This window comes from Mesoplodon bidens (assembly GCF_964165515.1).
Source record: "Mesoplodon bidens genome assembly, chromosome: 5".
NCBI lineage: Eukaryota > Metazoa > Chordata > Mammalia > Artiodactyla > Ziphiidae > Mesoplodon > Mesoplodon bidens.
This window is the reverse complement of record NC_138161.1, coordinates 20,631,143-20,654,078: the sequence shown is the minus strand read 5'-3', so window position 1 is coordinate 20,654,078 and position 22,936 is coordinate 20,631,143.

The window sequence follows — 22,936 nt, the reverse complement described above, 5'->3', positions numbered from 1 at the left end:
CTTTGATGAAAATGGTAAGAAACATAGAGCTGGAAATGAGGAAATTAGGTCTTTAGAAGAAATGCTTTTCTTTCTTCTAGAGATATAAATTTGAGGCTACATCTGCTTTGAAACTCTTATATACAGAATAGTTACTAATTAAAGAGTCAAAACTTCTCAAATCACAACATGGAAAAGAGAAATTAATACATTTGATAATGTAGTATACATTTAGAATTGATGAACTAAAGCTTGTTTAAGAATATAACATGAACAGCAGTTTATAATTGCATGGTTTTAAGGTTAAGAGAGATTAATAGTTTATAAATGCTTTACTCTTTTAATAAAATGGAAAATATTTTGTTCAACCCACAATTACCAGTGTATTCTTTATCCATCACTGAGTAATGCAAATTATACATTATGTTGTTGTTTGAAGGAAAATAAGTTAAAAAGGAGAGGTAAAAGTAATATCACAACTATATTCTCGGTTCACAGATCTGAGAATAAAGCACATCTCAGGCAACTCATCATACAGAGTGTTTTTTCTCACTCAAAAACCTTAGTTCTCAAATGTTCAGCTTAAAATCCTGTAGCAGTATATAAGATGTGAGAACTGGATTGTGTGCGAGTCAAACCGTGTCATTTCCTTAACTTCACGGAGTGCAAGCATTAAGTATAGCTTTGTTTTCTTCTGGGACAGTCAGAGAAACTGAATTTATCTTACAGATTTTTTTTTTGGTACAAAAGGAAATGATTCATTTAATAAAAATATTCTTTATTATTATATATTATATATATTAGTAGTATATAAAATTATATATGTGATAGTCATTGATATACATTTTATGTATGTATGTACCTATATAAATAAATTAAGGAGCATTTCAAACACACACACACACACACAGTGTGTGTATTTATAGTAAACATCCTGCCCACATTCCCATTTTTCATGACTACCAACAACAATATCTAGATCTCCTTACCAAAGGGCTTTCTCTTACCACTAGAACCCTCATTCCTACACTTGGGGCAGACTAGAAGTTCCAGGGAGCTAATGTCCTTAACCATTGATGGATGGATGATAGTGAATACACATTCCACCTTCCTCACTTCTCTGTTGATGACTGTGAGTCCCCTTATTCCCAGAGTTCCCAGCAAAAATAAGCTATTCCACAGTTGTTACTTGTATTATAGTCTAACCTTTACTGGCTTCTATTATTTGTTCAAATTCCCTATTACTCTACCAATGTTTCCTGGGTTCTCTGGCTGAATTAAGTATGTATGTTTGATTCCTTGTTTTAGGGAAAACCAGTCTAACAATAACATATAATATAAAATGCATGTAAGATTTAAAAATTGATGTAAACACTTTGTGACAGATACTGCACTCACCAGATATCCATGTATTACCTGGCATTTTATATTCTCCCTTGCAGTTGATTGAAGTCATGCAAATATTTCAGGTAAAAGGAATGAGACTGGAAGTGATGTATTTCTGATTCAGGCCAAGGCAGATAAAAGCTAATCAGCTTCTTCCATCTTTCTTTTCTTCTAGCACCTCACACTGGAATCCAAAGGTCCCCCATTGCATTAAGGGGAGGCATTGCTTATTTGAATTTTTTCATTATTAAGAATTAAGTTATTTTCCATGGCAAGCCACAGAGAAATTAAAATTCTTTTGCACATTACCATAACCTAATATTACAATAACTAAAATAAAACTTGGTAGCACCAAGTTGAGATCTGATGAAAAAGATCTCAATATAAGTCATTATCTTAGTTTGTGATACAAAGCAAGAAAAATGATACATGAGTCCTCACATGGACTAACACATATTGTAAACTGTACTTATTTTTTTTATTGCTTCCAATCAATTATTCACCCCAGCTTTTAGCTGTGTTTTGGCAGGCAAGTCAGTTGATGTCACTAAGTCTCAGGTTCTACAGTTACAGAATGGGTTTATATTGTACTGGTTTCATAGGCTGTTTTAATAATACAATAAAACAATACATGTAAAATCCTTAGCATAATTTTGAACACAGAATTTTCAATAAATATTCATCATTATTATATTAATTTTTCTTTGTCTCTGTGTATACATGTAATAGATGTGCAATCTCATGTGTATAATTATATTCATTCTTTGTGTTGTTTGTATCCTAGTCATATTAAATTTCTCTCACCAACTAATCCAAAATATAGAATTTCCCCCAATGTAGAAATTTTATCCCATCCAAAATTTTCCCCAAATGCAGAAGAAATAATGCCTTTGTTTATTATTATTAAATTTGTCCCTGTTCAAAAATTTATCTAGCTACAACCTGAAACTATTAAAGTAGAAATACAAAGTTTTCCAATGCAGAGTGACTAAAAGAAATAGCCTTGGCTCTATAGGAAAAAATAGTTTTGTATTACTAAATAGAATTACTAAATGTAAACTTGTTACTCCAAATCTTGTAATAGAGGTTATGGTCATTGTCAAACCAAGTAAAATATTCCTAGTGCTCCTACTGTGTGATATTATGGGAAAAACATGGTGTTTATTCAAATATGATTTGCTTATCAATCAAATAAAGCAAATATTTCTCTATTGTGCAAGGAATGACTTGTACAGGAATATTTTCTTTAAGAAAGCTAAAGAAGTTGTTTATGCAAGACAAGTAGGATTTTGCCTCCATATAATTTCATTGGACTAAATAATATGTTTCATTTGTTGTTCAAGGTTTAAAACAACAAAATATTAGTTTGCAGAACTGAAAAAAAGCCTCAGAGAACAATAGAAGATGATGAAAATTATCATTCCATGTGCACTAAAGAAATTTGCCCTGATATGGTCTTTTCTTACTGATACTCATTCATATCCTAAAAGTACTCTTAAAATTGGCTTGTGGATGAACATAAAGATTATCGGTAAAACTTATGAAAATGGAAAATGTTCTTTTAATATTGCATATCGCATGCAAATTTTGCTACATTATCAGGAATACATTCCTTTGAGGATTATTTAGTAAAAACAATCAAAAGTGTAATTGCAACAATTGTGTTCTACCCTACAATGTAAGTTTATGACATTATTTACTATATTTTGCTACTAAGTAAACTATACCAGGGAGACTAAGAAACCCTTTCAGAAGTTGTTCTCTTTTAGACCACTTGGATATTATATAGGAAATTAGCACTCATTATACTGAATGATACATTTGAGGCTTAGAAAGGTCAACATAGCTTTCAAAAATTTAACTTGTGAGATTATGGCTCTGAAGTGACCATGTTACTTCAGCTACATATTATTAGATTTTTGCAAATAAGAATCTTATTTAGTAATAAGAAAATGAATTTCTGCTTGGATTCAGCTACCTCAATTTCTGGAAAGAGAATGGGATATATATTTATATAGATAAATAAAATAAAATAAATATAATGATATTTTTTGCAAAGATGAATATTTCTACATACATTAGAAGTAAATTGATGAACTCATTACTGTTTGGGTTGTTATATATGTTTAATGGAGAGAAATAATCCATGTCTGTTTTCATGGGTCCCTTTAGGAGCACAATTTTGCATGAATTTCATAGTCTCAGAAAATTACTGAATATTCAAATTCCCAGATAATTATATATACTTCTCTACTATTCTATGCAAACATTTCAATGCATATCTAGTTTCTTATGACTTACATCCTTATAAAAGTTAATTCAGATTTTATCTTTTCTATTTGATAATGCAAAAAATAATTGCTTAGAATGTTTAATGCAGTAGACTGCTTAAGAGTTAGAAATTCCATCTTTATGTCAATGCGTAGTGAGACTTCATTGTTTCCCCCATTTTGGCTAAGTTTATATGTCAACTTGGCTGGGCCACAGGGTGCTCAGACATTGGGTCAAACATTATTCTGAGTGTGCCTGCGAGAATAGTTCTGGATGAGCTTAATGTATGAACCAATCAGTACACTGAGTAAAGTATTGCCCTCCTTAATGTGAGTGGTCCTCATCCAGTCAAATGAAGACCTTAGCTGGGACATTGGTCTTTTCCTGCCTTCAGACTTGAACTGAAACATTAGCTGTTTTGGGGTTTCAAACTTGTTGTCTTTCAAATTTGAACTTTCAGCTCTCCTTGTTCTCAGGACTTTAGACTCAGACTGAAACTCCTCTATGGTTCCTCTGGATCTCCAGTTAATATCAGATCTTGGGACTTCTCAGCCTTAATGAATCATGTGAATGTTTTTCACATTTAAGAGGAGGAAGAGTAGACATCAACTCAGAAATAATTTTATCCTGAATCATGCATGTAACTGGCTCTCTTAGAAACGTCTTATATAAGTGTGTTTTTTCAGAAAGTATTACAAACAGCAGGGAGTGGTGCATTTGTTGATTCACTGAAATAACACTGGTATGAATTAGGTGTTCAACATTGACTTTTCTAAGCAACTTTTATTGGTGTGTCTTTTTAAATTTTTTTTCTGGCTTTATTGAGGTATAGTTGACAAATACAATTGTAATATATTTAAAGTGTGTAATGTGATGATTTGATATACATATACATTGTGAAAGGATTCCCACAATCAAGTTAATTGATACATCCATCTCTTAACAACTCCTTTGTTTTCTTTTTCTTTCATGTGTCTTAAGGGGTGGTGTTGTGTGCAGCACAGAACAGTGACCTAATCCAATCCTCACACTCACAGCAACACACTTAGCAGAAGACAGCTGTAGGAGCATAAAAGTGCTAAACAAGCTATAAATAGCTGTTCTTCCTCAGACTTATGATGAAACATGTGCTCACCATAAACACACAGAAAATGTTCTCAGAACATTGTTCTACAGAGTTTTATTGTCTTTGTCTAAGATTCTTGTAGCTACTTCACTTTAAGTAACACTTAAAGAGTTACTGTAGGGTTAATGCACTGAATTTTGGCAATGGAACAAATCAAATTCAATAACAACAGGATTCTGAGTTTTAGGTTAAGATTTACAAGTAACTGCAAAACTGCCTTTATCTTCTTCACTTGTTTTATTATTACAAGTTTTCTGATACCTTATTTTAAGGCAAATGTTAAATTAGAACTGTAAGTAACATAACTTCAACAGCTAGAGAAGAATTATTTATGGTGTTTACTAGCCATAGAAAGCATGTAAATTTCATCAGTGTAAGTTTTTGCTGATTACATTAAATTTAAAAAGCAAACTATGGTCTTTTCAACAAAGACGCTGGATGGAACACCTGGACATACACATGCCAAAATAAATAAATAAATAAATCTTGATAGGGGATTTACACTTTTCACAAGTATTAATTGAAACTGGATAATAGGCCTGAATGTAAAACTCAAAACTGTAAAACTCAAAGAAGAATAGTAGCAGAAAATCTAGGTGACCTTGAGTTTGGTGATGACTTTTTAAATAATACACAAAATCATGACCCATGAAATAAAATAATAAGTTGGACTTTATTAAAATTAAAATCATCATCTGCTCTGCAGAAGGCACTATCAAGAGAATGAGAAGATAAGCCACAGACTGGAAGAAAATATTTGCAAATGACTAATCTGATAAATGACTGTTATCCAAAATATACAAAAGACATGTAAAACTCAACAATAAGAAAACAACAACTCCATTAAAGGATGTGTATAAGATATGAACTGACATCTCATCAATGATATACAGTGACAGAAAACAATGAGATACAACCACACGCCTATTAAAATAATGGAAAACCAAAACACTGACAAATGCTGGTGAGGATGTGGAGCAACAGGAAGTCTCCTTCATCACCATTGAGAATGCAAATTGGTACATACTCTGAAAGATAGTTTGACAGTTTCTTACAAACTAAACATATTCTTACCATATAATTCAGCAATCATAATTTTGTATTTGTGCAAATGAGTTGAAACATATCTACACAAAAACCTGCACATAAGTGTTTATAGCAGACTTATTCATCATCACCAAAACTCGAAAACTTCCAAGATATCCTTCAATAGGTGAATGGATAAACAAACAGTGAGACATTCATAAAATGTATTATTAATCAGAAATAAAAAGAAATGAGCTATCAAGTCACAAAAATATATGGTGGAAATTTAAAAGCATATTGTTAAATGAAAGAAGCAAATCTGAAAAGGCTACATAACATATGATTCCAAAAATGTGACATGCTGGAAAAAGCATGGAAAATGTAAAAACACCAGTGATTGCCAGGAGTTCATCCAGAGAGATGAAGGAACAAATAGGCGGATCCCAGGGGATTCTTAGGGCAGTGAAACAACTCTGTATGATACTGTAATAGTGGATACATATTATTAAATATTTGTCAACACATGCAGTATGTACAGCACAAAGAGTACCCTAATGTAAACTATGAACTTAATTAATGATAATGTATCAATATTGGTTCAGCAATTATGAAAAAATGTATGATACAAGATGTAAAAAATACAGGGAACTGGGTATGGGTAGTATTGAGGAGGTATATGGGAACTCTCTGTAATTTCTAGTCAATTTTTCTTTAACCTAAAACTGTTCTCAAAAATAATCCAAAAGTTTTTGAAAAACAACCTATGAAATTTACATGTTTATGGATTATCTCAATAGACATTTTATTTTCTAAATTATAATGCTACAAGAGAGCAAATATAATTAACCTTACATAGAAAATCCATGTGTGTTTTTAATAGGGATAACAGTGGTTACTGAGTTGTAAGATTGCTCTTATATATAACCCAATTAAATTATAAGAATTAGTGGTCTTTTGTTACTTTCATGTTTTTTCATTGAAAGTTTCATATACACTATTTTATACCTCTATCTCTGAGGTGTAAGAGCAGAATATAGAAGTGTAAAACTAATCAATCAATTCTGAATTTCTGTGTCATCATTATTTAATATAATATGCATCTATATCATTTATTATTTCTCTATAAAAGTGTATTATTTCCCTTATCAAGAGTGACTTCTTTTATTATAGAAAAACGATATGTGCATGATTAAACTAATGCCTTCAAACTATGCCTTTCTAAATTATTTTTAAATATGTAGCATGAGTATGTCACTTGGCAAGGAAACAAGCATCAGTGACACCTCCTTGGAGTCATGAAATTCAGAGTAAATGAACTTATTTACATGGACAGTTTATTTAGCCCTTTTCATCTCAACCAGACTTTTTACTTAAGTTTTTATTTTTTTGTTAAAAATTGACTGTTATTTTGCCAATTAAAGTGTCACAATTGCATTGTTCTCTAATATAAAATAGAAATTAGTAATATAAACAAGAAATATATATATATATATATATATATATATATATATACACACACACACATATTTGCAGTCAAAATTCACATGTAACTTTACAGTTGGCTCTCTGTATCCATGGTCCTGCATCCAAGGATTCAACCAAATGTAAATCATGTAGTACTATAGCACATATTTATTGAAAAAAAAACTGTATATAAATGGACACGCACTGTTCAAAACCATGATGTTCAGGGGTCAACTGTATATTGATAGATAGATATAGATAGATAGATAGATAGATAGATAAAATTGGATTCCAGACCAGATTTTGAATATATTAACATCACTACTTATAAGAAGTATGTTAGAACTCATAATTTTAAAATAATCCAGTTATCAAATGAGCACACACACACTCAAACACACACACACACACACAATACATAAACACACAGCAACCCAAGACAATTATAAGAAACAAGACAATACTGAGTTCAGTTTGTAGTGAGTACTCAACAAAAGAGAACTGAAACAAAGCAAAGACGAACAAAAAAGAATAAACAAGGCAAGACTCAATTTAACTTTTTTATAATCTATTAAACTCCTCTAAGTCAGTAACAAGGTGAAAATAAGATCATAATCGAGAGGGCAAAAATAGCCAACCTTCTCTCCACACACATTTTTTGCAATATGACTTTGAAGATAATTCCATTAAGAGATAATCTTCATTTCCTCACCAACAGAAACTCGGTTGGCCTTGATACTTGCTTAACTAGTATTACATCTGACAGTGATAGTGTGACAGTTTTGACCATGGACCTCAACAAGTCTTTCTTCTGCTTCTCTTTTAAAACTCTCTTGTTGCCATGTGAACAAGCCTGGCCTTTGTTATCTGAAAAAGTGAGATTGTCCAGCAGGCAGCCAGGATATGCTCAGAAACAAAGCCAACTTGGTGCCCTTCAGCTTAATGCAATTGCCTCCTTTGTTGAAGATTAATTGACTGCAGGTGTGTGGCTTTATTTCTGGGTCTCTATTCTCTTCCATTGATCTGTATGCCTGTTTTTGTACCAATAGCACACTGTTTTGATTATTATAGCTTTGTAGCATTGTCTGAAATCTGTGAGAGTTATGCTTCCTGCCTTGTTTTTTTCCTCAGGATTGCTCCAGCAATTCTGGGTCTTTTATGGTTTCATATAAAATTTGGATTATTTGTTCTAGTTCTGTAAAAAATCTCATGGATAATCTGATAGGGCTTGCATTACATCTGTAGATTGCTTTGGGTAGTATTGCTATTTTAACAATATTAATTCTTCCAGACGAAGAGCATGGGATATCTTTCTATTTCTTTGAATCCAGTAAGAGTTTTTATTAGTCTAAAATAAATCACTTTTGACATCCATTTCTGTTAAAATGTTTTGTTGTATTCAACCAATGTGATCATTAGGGATAATTTTATTGTATAGATCCTAGTCATTTATTCATTCATTTACCTGAGAAAGGTTCCCTAAATACTTATGATAAAAAAGTTTACTTAATTTTATTCTGTATTTAAGGTTTCCAACACTGTTATTTTACAAAATAGATTCTGGACCTAGTATTCATACCAGGCCTGTGTGTACAGTTGTAAATCACAACCCTTAGCATTGTATACATTTCTTTCCTCTGTTTTGTTTGCATAGATAATTTGGAAAATGGTATTAGTATTACTAATCATGATGCTGCAGCTTTTATTTCACTATCTCAAAAGCTTGTTTTTATTTATGATTCATATGTATAGAATAATTAGAATAATTCATGCATTAGAGAGCAGTTATGAGGAAATTAAACTGCCTGTAGCATTCTTGTGGATAAACGTTCTTCTTGGGTCCATATCTGATTAACTCCGATCTACATCTTACAGAACTAATCCAAACACAAATTTCCTATCCTTAGTCCAACTTACAAAAAATAGCAATTTATTTTATGAGGTGCAAGATGTTGCCCACAAAGCATAGATATTTTAGCCAGAAACTTTATGCCTTCATGTTTAATGCACTCATGGGTTGAAGATTTATCTGATTTTTTTTTTCCCATGGAACTACTACAGTTAATGACTGTTCATTCTGGCTAATTACTTCCTAGAGTGTACTAAATGTACTAAATCTATGGTTTTTTGAAGGAAGTTATAACAATCCTAGGTTTAATAATTGTTTTCAAGATTATCAAAATTATAAACATATAGTCTCTATAGTAATTAAAATGATTTTCCATAAAAGCATAGCAATCATCCATAAATTATCAAGTTTACAAATCCAGAGAAAAAATATTCATAATACCAGTATGGTAGAATAGGTAAGCATTTAGTTAAATTTAATTTTCTGTTGCTATAAATGTATAGCACCAAGTAATAACCAAAAACCTATCAAAAACATATTAAAATATTAGTCATGCATAAAAGAAGAACATATTTTGAAAGTCAGAGAAGTAGACAAAGTTTTCAGATAAATATAGTTTACTTGAAACAAACTACAATTTGCTAGACCTTCTCCTCCAAGACATTTCCTTATCTTTGTAACTCAACAAGCAACTTGCCCCAACAGAAATACTTTAACCTTCTGAGTTTTCTCCATCATCTTATCCTTCTTTTCAAGTTTGTGTTAGATATTTTAATGGATTAAGTTTTAGTCTTAGGAGATATATCAATAGAAAAGGTTGGTTGCTATTTCAAAGAGAAGGCAGCCACGTACATGATGGGTATTGCATGGGAGTGAGGGGGATTTATCAGGCAGATCTTAACTAAAATCCTTTAGTGGATTTCCAGTGCTTTAGCATAAAGATCAAACATTTTAATATTGTCCATGTCCCATTTAGTCTGTCAACTGAAGAGTTTTCTAGCTTCATCTAATAACACTTTCCTTCTCAATGGGACTCTGTTTTTTTGTTTTTTGTTTTTTTTGTGTGTGTGTGATATGCTTAAAGATCATTCAGTTGGGTTGGAATATTTTTCAATACATATACTTACTCCTCCTCACAGGCCCACAGCAGCTAGCACAGCACTTTTCCACAAAGTAATCCAAGCAGCCTCTACCAATAGTTCAGAAATGATTTATGAGATTAAACCTACTTATCACCCAAAATCTGAAACCCTATGAGGTGGTTTAAATACCATGGAATAGCTCAGAGTTACTAAGAACTGTACAGTGATTTAAAAATATACAGAGCTTTCTTGGGAACATCTGGAAAGAATGACATGTTAATAACTATCTTCTCAATACTCATTTTACAAACTAAAATGAATGATTGAAGGTAACTAGAAGCCTAATATGGAGAGACTAAAGTCAACAAATAGAAATTATTGAAATATATGAATTTTTGAAGATCAGATTTTTGCCTATGAGTGAAAAGTAAAATAATGCATTAAGAGGCAAGTCACTATAATATTTTCTGGAAAAAAATCACAATTTTTAAACACAAACCTAGAAAAATCTACAAGTATTCCCAAATTGGAATGCTAGAAATAAGTACAATCATAAAAAGAGGAATCTCTTAATAGGAATTTTTTCACCAAATGAACAACATCAATATCTGGTATTTATAAGGGGTGGGGAAGGGGGTCAATCTACAGATCACATGACAGAGAAAGCCCAAGGGGTATATATTACTAGCACTCATCAATATACAGGTCTCTTTTTTCTGGAGAACTGGACTCAGGAAGGTTACATTTACCCTCCCACTTGTTCGGGTCATGTGACAAATTCCAGTCAATGGTCTTTTGATGTGTCAATTTTGAATTGAAGAAGACAAAGTCAGGTGTGACTTCTTTAATTTGCTAGAATCTCCTAGGCATCTATTGCAGAAGCCCACATTCCAGATAGTGCAGAAGGTAGGAATATCAGGAAATGTACCTTTACCCTATTTGCAAACTAACCACTTAACTTGTCACAGTTTCACAGATGCTAGCAGAACACATGAGACCCCTGGGTCAGAGAAAATTGACTTCACTCCTCACAGCACAGCAAGCAGTAGGAGTTTCATGTTCGCATTGGTTCTTCTTGACCCCAAGTACCATGGGAAATGGCCCAAGTGAATGCTGCACATAATGAGTTTTGTCCAATTGAGGAACCCAGAGTTTAGGAAACCCCTAATATGGTGAAGGGGCTGCTAGCTGGTGTGTCTAGTCTTTGTTCCGGAGACATGACTTTTATTATCCCAGTCAGGAAACAAATCTACCCTGTCTCCAGGAGGATGATGATATTGCTGTTCCAAGACTGTTTATTAGTCAAACATTCTGAAAAATAGAATCTGGAATAAAAAGCTGCCAACACCTCTTTATTAGACATACAGACCGCAAGGGATCCATGGGAGAACTTTCTCCCAACAGAGAGTGTCTCCAACAACCTGGCTATCTGAATGACTGAGAAACTGATAGAACTGAGGCTACATATAAAGATAGTGGGAAAAAATAGCTGAAATTTCCCACAGCTCGGAGATATGGAATGATTGCAATAGTATGACCTGGAAAAGATGAATGTTTTCCTTGTCAGATTAAAGAAGAGTGTCCACCCTGTGGTGTAATATAAATAATGGATACTGGATGTAAGCTCCAGAGGGCAGAGGGGTTTGTCAATTTTGGTCACTGCATCTATCCTAACTCCTGACCAATAATGATGTTTGGTGAGTATCTGCTCAAGATATGAATGCATGAATAAAACTGGAACAGATAACAGATTCAGGAAGAAAAGATAAAAATTCCTTCTGAGTTGTAGCAAGAGTTAAGTAAAAGCCTTATATATTTGAATGTAGACTTCCAAAGCAGGATATTGAGTCTGAGGATGTCTTAGAGGTGGTAGCTATTTAGAGATTATTAGCAATGGAATAGAAGGAGAAAATAATATACTATTGCTTTCTCATTATACAACAGAGTGCCTTGCACATGGTGTGAACACTCGTTTAGGGTTTGCTTAAAGATTAAATAAAATTTTGAAAGAGTCAGGTCTGAGATATCATTTTGTATTACATGTTGCTACGAGATATAGCAGGTATTAATTGATCTCAAAAAGCAGGTGGCACACTCATATAGCACAATTACTGGAGGGTTTCATACAGACACTATTTACAAAAATGTAGGCAGGGTGTGCAAAACCCACAGGAAACACTGCAGCAACACAGAAGAATGATCAGAGTGTTGCCACTTGTTATTCCCTAAATATTGGTTTGGCCAAAAAGTTCGTTTGGGCTTTTACATAACAGCTTACAGGAAAAATCCAAATGAACTTTTTGGCCACCCAATAAGAAGAGAGGGGCAGGTGATTACCTAGACCCAGAAGAAAGAGTCTTTCAGGGAAGGCTACCAGAAAGGAAGCAGTAATCTTCAGTTGAAGGACACTGGGGCCCCAGATGGGGGAACCATGGAAATATGTACACTGGTCATACCCTCCTTTCTTATCATTGGCCAAGTAGAGCTGGAATTCAGAGGGCAAGGAGTTATTTTAATATTTCCTGTGAGTTAAGCTTCTTACATTGGGAAAAGTATAAAGTAGCCTTAGGGATCAAGTAGGTGGTAAGGAAGCATAATACCAAAATCTTAAAAGTGGAACATTCATAATTATGAGCAAAATATTTTGTTTTTCTCTAAGGTATTTGATTGCATATTTACCCAAATTAATAGTCTACTGGAACACTGTATGAGAGACTCATTAATGTTCTGATGATTATTTCAAAAATATTTTGTTTTTTCATAGATCTGGATCTACTAGATTGAGGTGTAAATAGAGTAGACTAATGATTGAATATTCGTAGTGAATAGAGCTTCTCATCATGTGTTCTAAAAGTCAACATCTAAGCTGACACACAACAAGAAAATCTGAGAAAATACTGCATTTTTTTCTTAAGAATCCCCTGTTCTTTTAATCCCTCACAATGAATCTAGGAAAAAGAGAACACTAGGTACTTAAAATTGATTGTCAAGTTTTAGATCTTATAAAGACTGGAATTTATTTTCTCTGTAATAGGCTATTATGAATTCATATTTGTGAAGTACTTAGGAAACAATTCAGTTAATATGTATTATAGCCATTGGCCATTCATCTGTTTTATTCTAGTCATTCATTTCTATGATCACAGAAAGATAGGGGTTCTATATGCTATTCAAAATTGCTCTAAAATACAAAGGAAAAAGATTGCTTGCTATTTCAAACTGTCTGAACAATGATTTATTGTTACATTTCCTCTGAGGACTTTATCATTTTGGATTTCAGAAATACATTGATTGTAAACTTTTAAGCCTTTCCATTTTTGTAACTAATTAAATGTAGACCAAACATTGTAAAGGTTTTGACTAGAATGTAATTGAAGTCCACTACTTCCTTCCTAAACTCACTAGTTTATCTGAAGTTGAAAAAGCTGAAGATCACAGAGACCAAAGCCACACAGTTAGCTATTTAGAAGCTGCATCAAGATAATGCTGGCTTTCTAAATTTCGACTGGGTTTTATCCACCATCCTAGTGATTTTAAAAATGACTTACTGGGAAATTTTGGAACTCCTAGTAAGGGAAGTTATTGAGAAACAAAATATGTAGTGAATCTGGGCCCTCCTATCTTGATCCAACCATAGCCTGTCAATGTTATTTTACTTTATATGTAAGTTTTATGGTTTTATCCATTATTTTCTTTGGTATTGTTTTATATGGTTTCAAGTATATAACATATTTTAAGTTAGTACTCTGCCACTAAAATATTTAAAAATCTATGCACTAGAAAATAATTCTCAGTATAAACAATGTTATTTGGTATCTACTTATCCTCTGAAGACATTTTAGCTAGCATGGGTGTCATCAATCCCTAATAAAGAATATTCCTTAATGTTGGAGATATTAGATAAAATTGTGACTCCAACATTATCTGCCTCATTATGACATCTATCTTTGAGTATAGAAGAAATCACTGGAAACTGTCCACAGGGAAACATATAGGAGGGGAGTTTTAGGAGGTGGTCAAAGCACAACATATATTTCCCAGATTCAGAGATGAAAGTAGTAGCTTGCAAAGCAGAGTTTAGGCATATGGCTATGATAGAGAAATTTATGGAGTGGTATGGTTTTAAGTTAGTACTTCAATGAAGTGGAGATTGAGTTGGCAGAAAGAGTAATGGAAAGAATTATCAAGACACAAATTTTGTATTTTGTATCCTGCAACTTAATCAAATTAATTGATGAGCTCTTGTAGCTTTCTGGTAGCATCCTTAGTGTTTTCTATGTATAGTATCACATGATCTGTAAACAGTGAATGTTTGACAGTTTACTTATTTTTCAATTTGGATTCCTTTTATTTCTCTTTCTTCTCTGATTCCCGTGACTAGGACTTCCAAAACTATGTTGAATAACAGTGACAAGAGTGGACATCCTTGTTTTATTCCTGATCGTAGAGGGAATCCTTTCAGTTTTTCACTAGTGAGAATGATGTTTGCTGTGGGTTTGTCGTATATGACCTTTATTATGTTGAGGTAGGTTCCCTCTATGCCCACTTTCTGGAGAGTTTTTATCATAAATTGGTGTTGAATTTTGTCAAAAGCTTTTTCTGCATCTATTGAGATGATCATATGTTTTTTTTTATTCTTCAGTTTGTTGATGCGGTGTATCACACTGATATATTTACGGGTATTGAAAAATCCTTGCATCCCTGGAGTAAATCTCACTTGATCATGATGCATTATCATTTTAATGTGTTGTTGGATTTGATTTGCTAGTATTTTGTTGAGGAACTTCTTGTCTGTGTTCATCAGTGATATTAGCCTGCAATTTTCTTTTTTGTGATATCTTTGGTTCTGGTATCAGGGTAATGGTGGCTTCACCAGAATAAGCTTTCCTCTGCAATTTTTTGGAAGAATTTCAGAAGGGAAGGCATTAACTCTTCTCTAAATGTTTGATAGAATTCACCTGTGAAGCCATCTGGTCCTGGACTTTTGTTTGTTGGAAGATTTTTAATCACAGTTTCGATTTCAGTACTTGTAATTGGTCTGTTCCTATTTTCTATTTCTTCCTGGTTGTCTTGGAAGGTTTACATGGACATGTAAGACATGGTGGCTACCAGAGAGAAACTAAAACATTAAACTGGAAATGTTTATATTTAAAAGCTAAATTAATACTGCAAAATAGTAATGAAGCATACATCCGGATTTGTAGAGCAGACACTCTATCCAAAAGCTCAGGGAAAGGAAAGTCTTATTATCACCTAAATCTGAAGCATAGCCAGTTGGCTAGAGAAGGACACATAATTTAAGGTGGGCCAGGCAAATACTCTTTCCTGGGAATGTGCATTAGGGCATTGCCACTACATCATATGATGTGGCCACTTGATGCAAAATATTGTATAGAGATGATACTAGAGTTGTTGTCTTGACCAGTCAGATCTATATGTGAGCAAAAATTTGGGGAAAGAGAATCCACAAGTGAACAGGTGAACAAAGTGAGCTATTTTGCAGAGAGAGCATGAAGCAGATGTAGAGAAAAAAAGCAAAGATCAGAGAGAAGGGTGGCCCCATCAAAAAGAGTAAGTGATTTCTGCTTCTGCTTTTCCACTCAGCTATATTCTCTGGTTTTGCAAAATCTGTGAGAATACCTGTTGATTCTATGGGTAAATATCTGTTTTCTTGGGCTAAAATATGTAAAGCTGTAAAAAACAGTTATCTCTGGTTAAGACAAGGTAGTTGCTTAAAGAATTGAATGTCTAGTAGATTTTGAGAGAGTAAACAAAGAAGAGAAAATATGTGAAAATTTGGAGTAACTAATTTCTGGAATTTAAGATGTATTTTTGACAAAGGTTTACAAGTAAGGTAGATTTATTCTTTTTAATTTAGAGAGTATTGATCAAAAAAACCTCAGAATGATTAAGAAATAACACTGGTTGAGGCAATAAAGAAGTGGATCTAATTAATTAACATACGATATAAATAAAATCAATGTGAGTGTAATTTGGTGAATAATTAGTTTTCAGTCTAAATCTCTATGTAAGTCCAGTGTATTGCATATTAGTTAGGACTTTTGAATATAAGAACAGAAACCCAAATTGACTTAACTTAAAAAAAGAATAAGTAAATAATTTTAGTTCCTAAAATTCAAGGTGGAATTGAACTAGTCAGGTGTAGAAAGGGCAGAGATAGAGCTGGACTTCAGGGGCCTTATGAAGATGTAAATAATATGTCTCACTTTGTCTCTGGCTCTTGTCTCTTAATCTCCCTCTGTGTTTGATTCTCTCTACTGGCATATTTCCTCCGTAGGGCAAGAAACACGCCAGCTAACAGTTTCATAATTTTAAATTTCATAGCTTTATACACCATGAAAGAGAATGACCCACACCCAATCCCAAAGCAAAGTTCCATAGAGGCACTCCCTGATCCAAATTAAATCAGGTATTCATAATTGGATGGGTCGTCATCAACTGTCAGCAGACAGAATAGCAATTAAATTAAGATGAGAATGATGGGTAGATTATACTGGATTATCTGAGCAGGGCACAATCTAATCACAGGAGTCCTTAATAGTGGAGGACTTTTCTCAGCTGTGGTCAGAGAGAGAAGGCAGCATGAGGATGTCACGCCCCACTGCTGGTTCTGGTATGCAAGCAGCTATGTGCAAGAAGAGGGAGGCCTCTAAAAGCAGGAAAAGTCAAGAAAAAAATTCTTATCTAGAGCACCAGAAAGGAGTGCAGCCTTCCTGACACTAGTGAGACCCATGTTGGATTTCTGACCTACAGAATCTAATATAACAGTTTTGTTTGTTTTTAAGTGACTAAGTTTGCAGTGATTTGCCCCAGCAGCAATAGAAAACCAATACAGGGAGGAAGGGAGATACCCTATAAAAGGGATGCTATAATGACTATCTCATAAACATCTAACATCAACCATATTATTATGGGTGATTCTGTCAAACTCTATTGTCATGCCTTACGGTTATAAAGTCTGATAGATGGATACCTAGTTAGATAGACAGATAGATAGTTAGACAAATATGACTCAAAATAGCCTCAAAAAATCAACTCGTCAAATCATCTTTCTTTATGGTTTATGATAATTATTGTACTTTTGGTTGTTTGCCTGAATTAAATTTTCGAATGTACATGCTTGACATAATACTTACATTTAAATAAAATGAGTGATAATTTATATGAATATTTTTGAAATTATATATATATATATATATATATATATATCCAAATTTAGTAGTTCATGACACAAAGATCCTAAAACCCTTGTAATTAGGGGTGCTAAGAGATTTTTTGTTCTAATCTTTTGTTTAGTTTTTGACCCCAGTCCCTGACACAGATCTCCTAAGACCTTTGTAAGTTCCTGAGTGATAGGAATGTCTGACACAGAGCTCCTAAATCCTTTGGAATTCCCTGTGTGATAGGAACATCTTTTGTTCTAATAAGGCAACTCATTAGGCTCCTGCATGGGGGCTGGTGACCAGAAAGACCAAGCCATGATTAGAAACTGGATTAGAAACTCCAGAGAGGAGAGATAAGCTACAAATGGAGTTAATAACTTATTGTGCCTATGTAATTAGGGCTCCATAAAAATCCCAGTAGTATAGAGTCCAGAAAGCATCTGCATCAGTGAACACATCTATGTGCCAGGAGGGTGGTGCACACCAATTCCATGGAGACAGAAGTTTCTGCACTCAGGATACTTCCAGACCTCTCCCTATGTACCCCTTTATCTGAGTGTTCACCTGTACCTTTTATCATAACCTTTGCTTTATAATAAACTGATAAACATAAGTAAGTGTTTACCAAGTTCTGTGAGCTTCTCTGACGAACGATGGATCCAAGGAGACGGTTGCAGGAGTTTCCAGTTTGTAGCCAAGTCAGAAAAAAAATGTATGGTTAACCTGGGGAGCTATTACTTGCCATAGGCTTCTGAAGTGAGGCCAGTCTTGTGAGACTAAGTCCTTAACCTGTGAGATCTGTGACAACTCTGATCAGTGTCAGAACTGAATTAAGTTTCAGGAAACCCAGCTGGTGTTGGAGGATTGTTTGATGTGTGGAAAACCTACATATTTGGTGACCAGAAGTCAAGTAGTATTGAGAATATGGAAATATCCCTTGAGTAGTAAGCAAGAGAGAAACAGGAGCATTATCATTAGACAGTATTAAATACATTTTGTAGCTTTATTTTTTAAAGCAGACAAAATGTTTTGTAACATTACGAAATCATAATATCTAAATTGTTTCTTTTGTATGTTCAAATTTTACTATGATATTAATTTTAAGGGTGTAGACTTTTACTTAAATTTAAGATCATTATATGGAAAGTTTAAACAAAATGACTACACAGGTTTTTGCCTATTTCTAGAATAAATACATGGATAACTTTTTAAATCCACACCAAATATTGACTTTTAATTTTCCTTTGGTATGTATTGGAAAGCAGTCTCTGTTTTAGAAGGAATGAGCCAAACCATCCAAACACGTTATGACAAGCATTGCAAAGAGACTGGGGAAAATAAATTTTTCCTTTTTGTATAATTAATGGATTATTAGTTGCTGAACTGAAATAATAAGTCATCAAATATCAACTTGCATTCTTTTAAAAAATAGTACAGGTATGTAATTAGCATTAAAAATCATGAGAGTAGTTACTATAAATAATAATAAAATGTTAAATTTTGTAAATTTGGAATTGGCTATTGTCTTCATCTCATGAAAAAGTGGTTAAAATATTTAAATAAAATAAAACAACAATAATTTTGAGGTGTTTACTTCCAATAATTCAGGATCATAATCACCAAATGATTCCCTAATCTTCTTAATAACAAAATACTGAACTAAGGGTGTGAATTTAATATTAGAGATTTATATTATGGATACAAATTACTCTTCCAAAACAAAATCCTGGTGATGGTCACTCATGCACTATGATTTCTGTGCACCAAATCCTATTCCTCCCAAATTTACATGTTGAAACAAAATGTAAGAAATGAAGATCTGATTGAAATAAAGAGGTGTTTATTGGGGTTTATTAGGACTGTAGCCCAGAATACACAGATTTGAGAAACACTTGAATTATGTTCCACCGGACTAAAAAATGGAGGAAGTTTATAAAGGCAAAAACTGCAAAGCCACAGTGAGAAACATAAGTTATTTTTCAAGAATTTTAACTGGAGCTGCCAAGAAATAAGCGTGTTGGTTAAGCAAAGATTGGTTTGAGTCTGAACATAGTTATAAGGGGGAACCTTGAGACCATAGGCTCTGCTGGTCAATGTTGTTCTAAATATAGCTGGTTGTGTCCTTGGGTTTGGTACAGTTCAGAAAAGAATTCAAGTTTTCAGAGGTGCATGGATATGTCTGATACCAGATTCTCAGTGGCTACCCAATCCCATTTTTTATGCCTGAATTGTGTTTACTCCATTATAATTTTAATTTGTCATCAAATTCTAGTCCCCAGTGTGACTATATTTGAGAAAGAACTTTTAAGGAGGTATACAAGGTTAAATGAGGTTATATGTGTAAGCCACAATCTAATAGGACTGCTTTGGGCCCCAATCCAATAGGCTGGCATTATGGAAAAAAGGAAGAGATACCAAGAATACACACACAGGAAAAGCTGTGTAAGGATAAAATGAGAAGGTGGCCATGTTCAAGCCAGGAAGAGAGGCCTCATGAGAAAATCTGCCAACACCTTGATCTTGGTTGGACTTTCAGCCTCCAGAAGTGTGAGAAAATAAATTTCTGTTGTTTAAGCCACCCAGTCTCTGGTATTTTGTTATGGCATCCCTGACAGACTAAAGCAATAGTGTTGATCACTCGTATATTAAGACCAAATAAAATTTCACAGAAGAATGTTTTTTATTACATCATGTGCTATGTTCCACTGTGCAGTGCACTTAATAGTATTCCTATGGCATTCTTTTAAAACAATAGATCAACAGCATAATTAAATATGTATTGGGGAAAAATATTTATTCCAAAAACATTGGAAATTCCTAAAACATTCCTTCATTGTTCAAAAAAATGTTGGTACTTTATTATGCACACTATATAATGCTAGGGCTTCTTAAACATTTGAGGATGATTCAGAGCCAATATGGATGGGACTTATGTCTGTTGTTAAAATTTCCAAAATGTTTCATAAATATTAAAAGCTAAACTCATAGTAATGAACATTGATTGGAAAATAATCATTAATTTATATTATTCAAATATAGTGAATAGGATTCTGTTCCTCTTATTCTCCTTTATCCAAAACAGCCTTGCTTTATGTGTTTTATACTTCTACCTTGTCTAAACATCCTTTTGAAGAAAGGATTTAGGATTAGAAAAATTTTAAACTACTACTGAAGTACTACATTCACTAGGCTAAGCCGTCGTTTACTTATAAAATAATGATAGACAAAATATCTGAATTTACAAAGATCAAATTATTGAATAAACTATTACCAATAACCTTCCAAAAGTATCTGATACAGAATAGTTTACTGATTTTTTTTTAAACTGTAAGAAACTGTGTTAATTAGGCATTATTTAACTTAAGTGTTTGCAGAAAGACTTACAGGTTACAAATTGTATATACTCATGGAGCAACTGTGTAGGCAAAGAATACAGTGCACAAACAGCATAAATAGAATATGCTTCTTTGTCCATCCACTGCTGGGTCCCTCTGGGTGTGCTCCATACAGATTTCACATACCAAAGGCATGTATGTAAAGTACCCTGGTGTCCGGTTCCAGGGAGTAAGCCCAAAGTCTACTACTGTTGGGAATGTATCATAGTGAACTGGTCACATTGGTACATTCTAGCTACTTGAACAGTCTTAAATATCAACACCCTCAAAGCTCCAGTGTAACCAAGCTCATATTATATGTTCAACTACTAATACTAAATAAGTCTAGGAGGCTAATGCATTGTGCCCTAAAATTACTCATGAAACTACAGTTCCAAGAATACCATTTATATATAGTTTATCTGTATAGCTATATATAGGATTCCATAGTGGTCCTCAAGGGTCACCATAATGCTTTAAGAAATTCTGTTTAAAGCATTCCATGATGTAGAAAAACATGCGTGTCACAATCTTTTATCATCTGACTCCTAACTACCTCTCTAGTTTTACTTGTTTGTTTTCCCTACCATTCTTCACACATGTTCATGCTGTCTCACTCTGCTTCCTGGTGCAGACTTCCTAGTTCTTCCTCCAATGCATGTCTTTCCCTCGCCCTGACCTCAGGGCTTTGATGCTCCTTGATATGCCTTCCACACCACCCTTTATGAGAACATTCCTTCTCATCATAGAGCCACACTGACCTCCTCAGAGAGACCTCCCTGCAACACGCTACCTAAGGATCCACCGTATGGCACTGAGCATAGTCTGATTTTATTTATGCTCTGTCTCTCCCACTTAAATGTAAGGTACAAAATGAGATCATAAATATTATATTCCCAGTGCCTAGAACTGTGCTTGTCACATGTTATTATGCTGGCATACATTTTTCACTTATCAATGAATTCACTTTATTTGGTTTATTGCTTAGATAAATAAAATAATTTGATTTGAAAATATTTTGAATGCTGAAACTATTTTATAAGTGTATTGGCAGGTAGTATTCATAATCAGATTGGTCCATATATAGTCAGTATTGGTGTTATAGATGTTGGTCCTACTAACGTCATCTAGTTATTTTTCTAATTATTGTAGATATTTAAGCATTGACAACATCAAATATGCTCTGTGTCTCTAGGCTTTTATGCTGTGAATGTGTTATAACACATATGGTACATACCTAATATTTTCTATCAATCCTACAGACACCATGCCTTTGAAGTTATTCTTTCTTAATTGCTGATGCTTATAGAAAGTCTATAGTTGCAGGAATCTTGCCTATTTTTCTTTTTCCTTTTTTTTTTAGGTTCAGAAATATCTTCTGAGAAAGTCTCCCCTCAGAAACTCAATAGCATCAAAGACAAAGACTTGCCTCACCTTCCAGATTAATGTATAATTATACATAAAAGAAAAGTTTATAGGGATTAGTATTATTTATATGCAATAATATTGTTAACATCTGCTTTGGGGGAAATAATTTGTAGAATTTCATTTTTTCCCCTCATTTCTTCAGATTAGCCAATCCTAACTCCTCCCTGAAAATTAAAAAATTGATCATTTAGGGTAGCTCTTGTGGTTCAGTGCTTTAGGGGGTGTCAATCACCTTTAAACCTAAGGTATTGCTCTGAACATGGGGCCACTGATCCTAAGCCCAAACCATAACTCAAATTTTCCAAGCCTCAAGCACTAGCTCCGGTGATGAATGGAACAGATTCTAAAATCTACCTTGCACAAATAATGCTTTTGGATCTCTTGTGCTTTCTTGCAGAGCTGAAAGATCTATTTGTCTTCTAACCCTTAAGGAAAAAAATGCATTAGTCTTTCTACTGCTAATCCAATTAGTACCATTTTTCCTCTTGTGATTGACTGGTTGTATGGGCCATCTGTCTGTCTTTTTAACTACTGGTTTATGAAAGCTTCAGTGTGATTCAAAATTCTGTATTCTCCTGTAACCTTCAATGTAGGACTGACTGACTGTAAATGAGCAGGTAAGTACCTCAGTATAAAGTTATTTTTAATATTGCTTATTATTTAACTTTAGATTGGTCTCTAAAGAATAATATCACTATGATAATTGTTCTGTATGGAAGAGTAACAACTGACAGTGATTTTTTAAAACGTTTTAATAATATTTATTA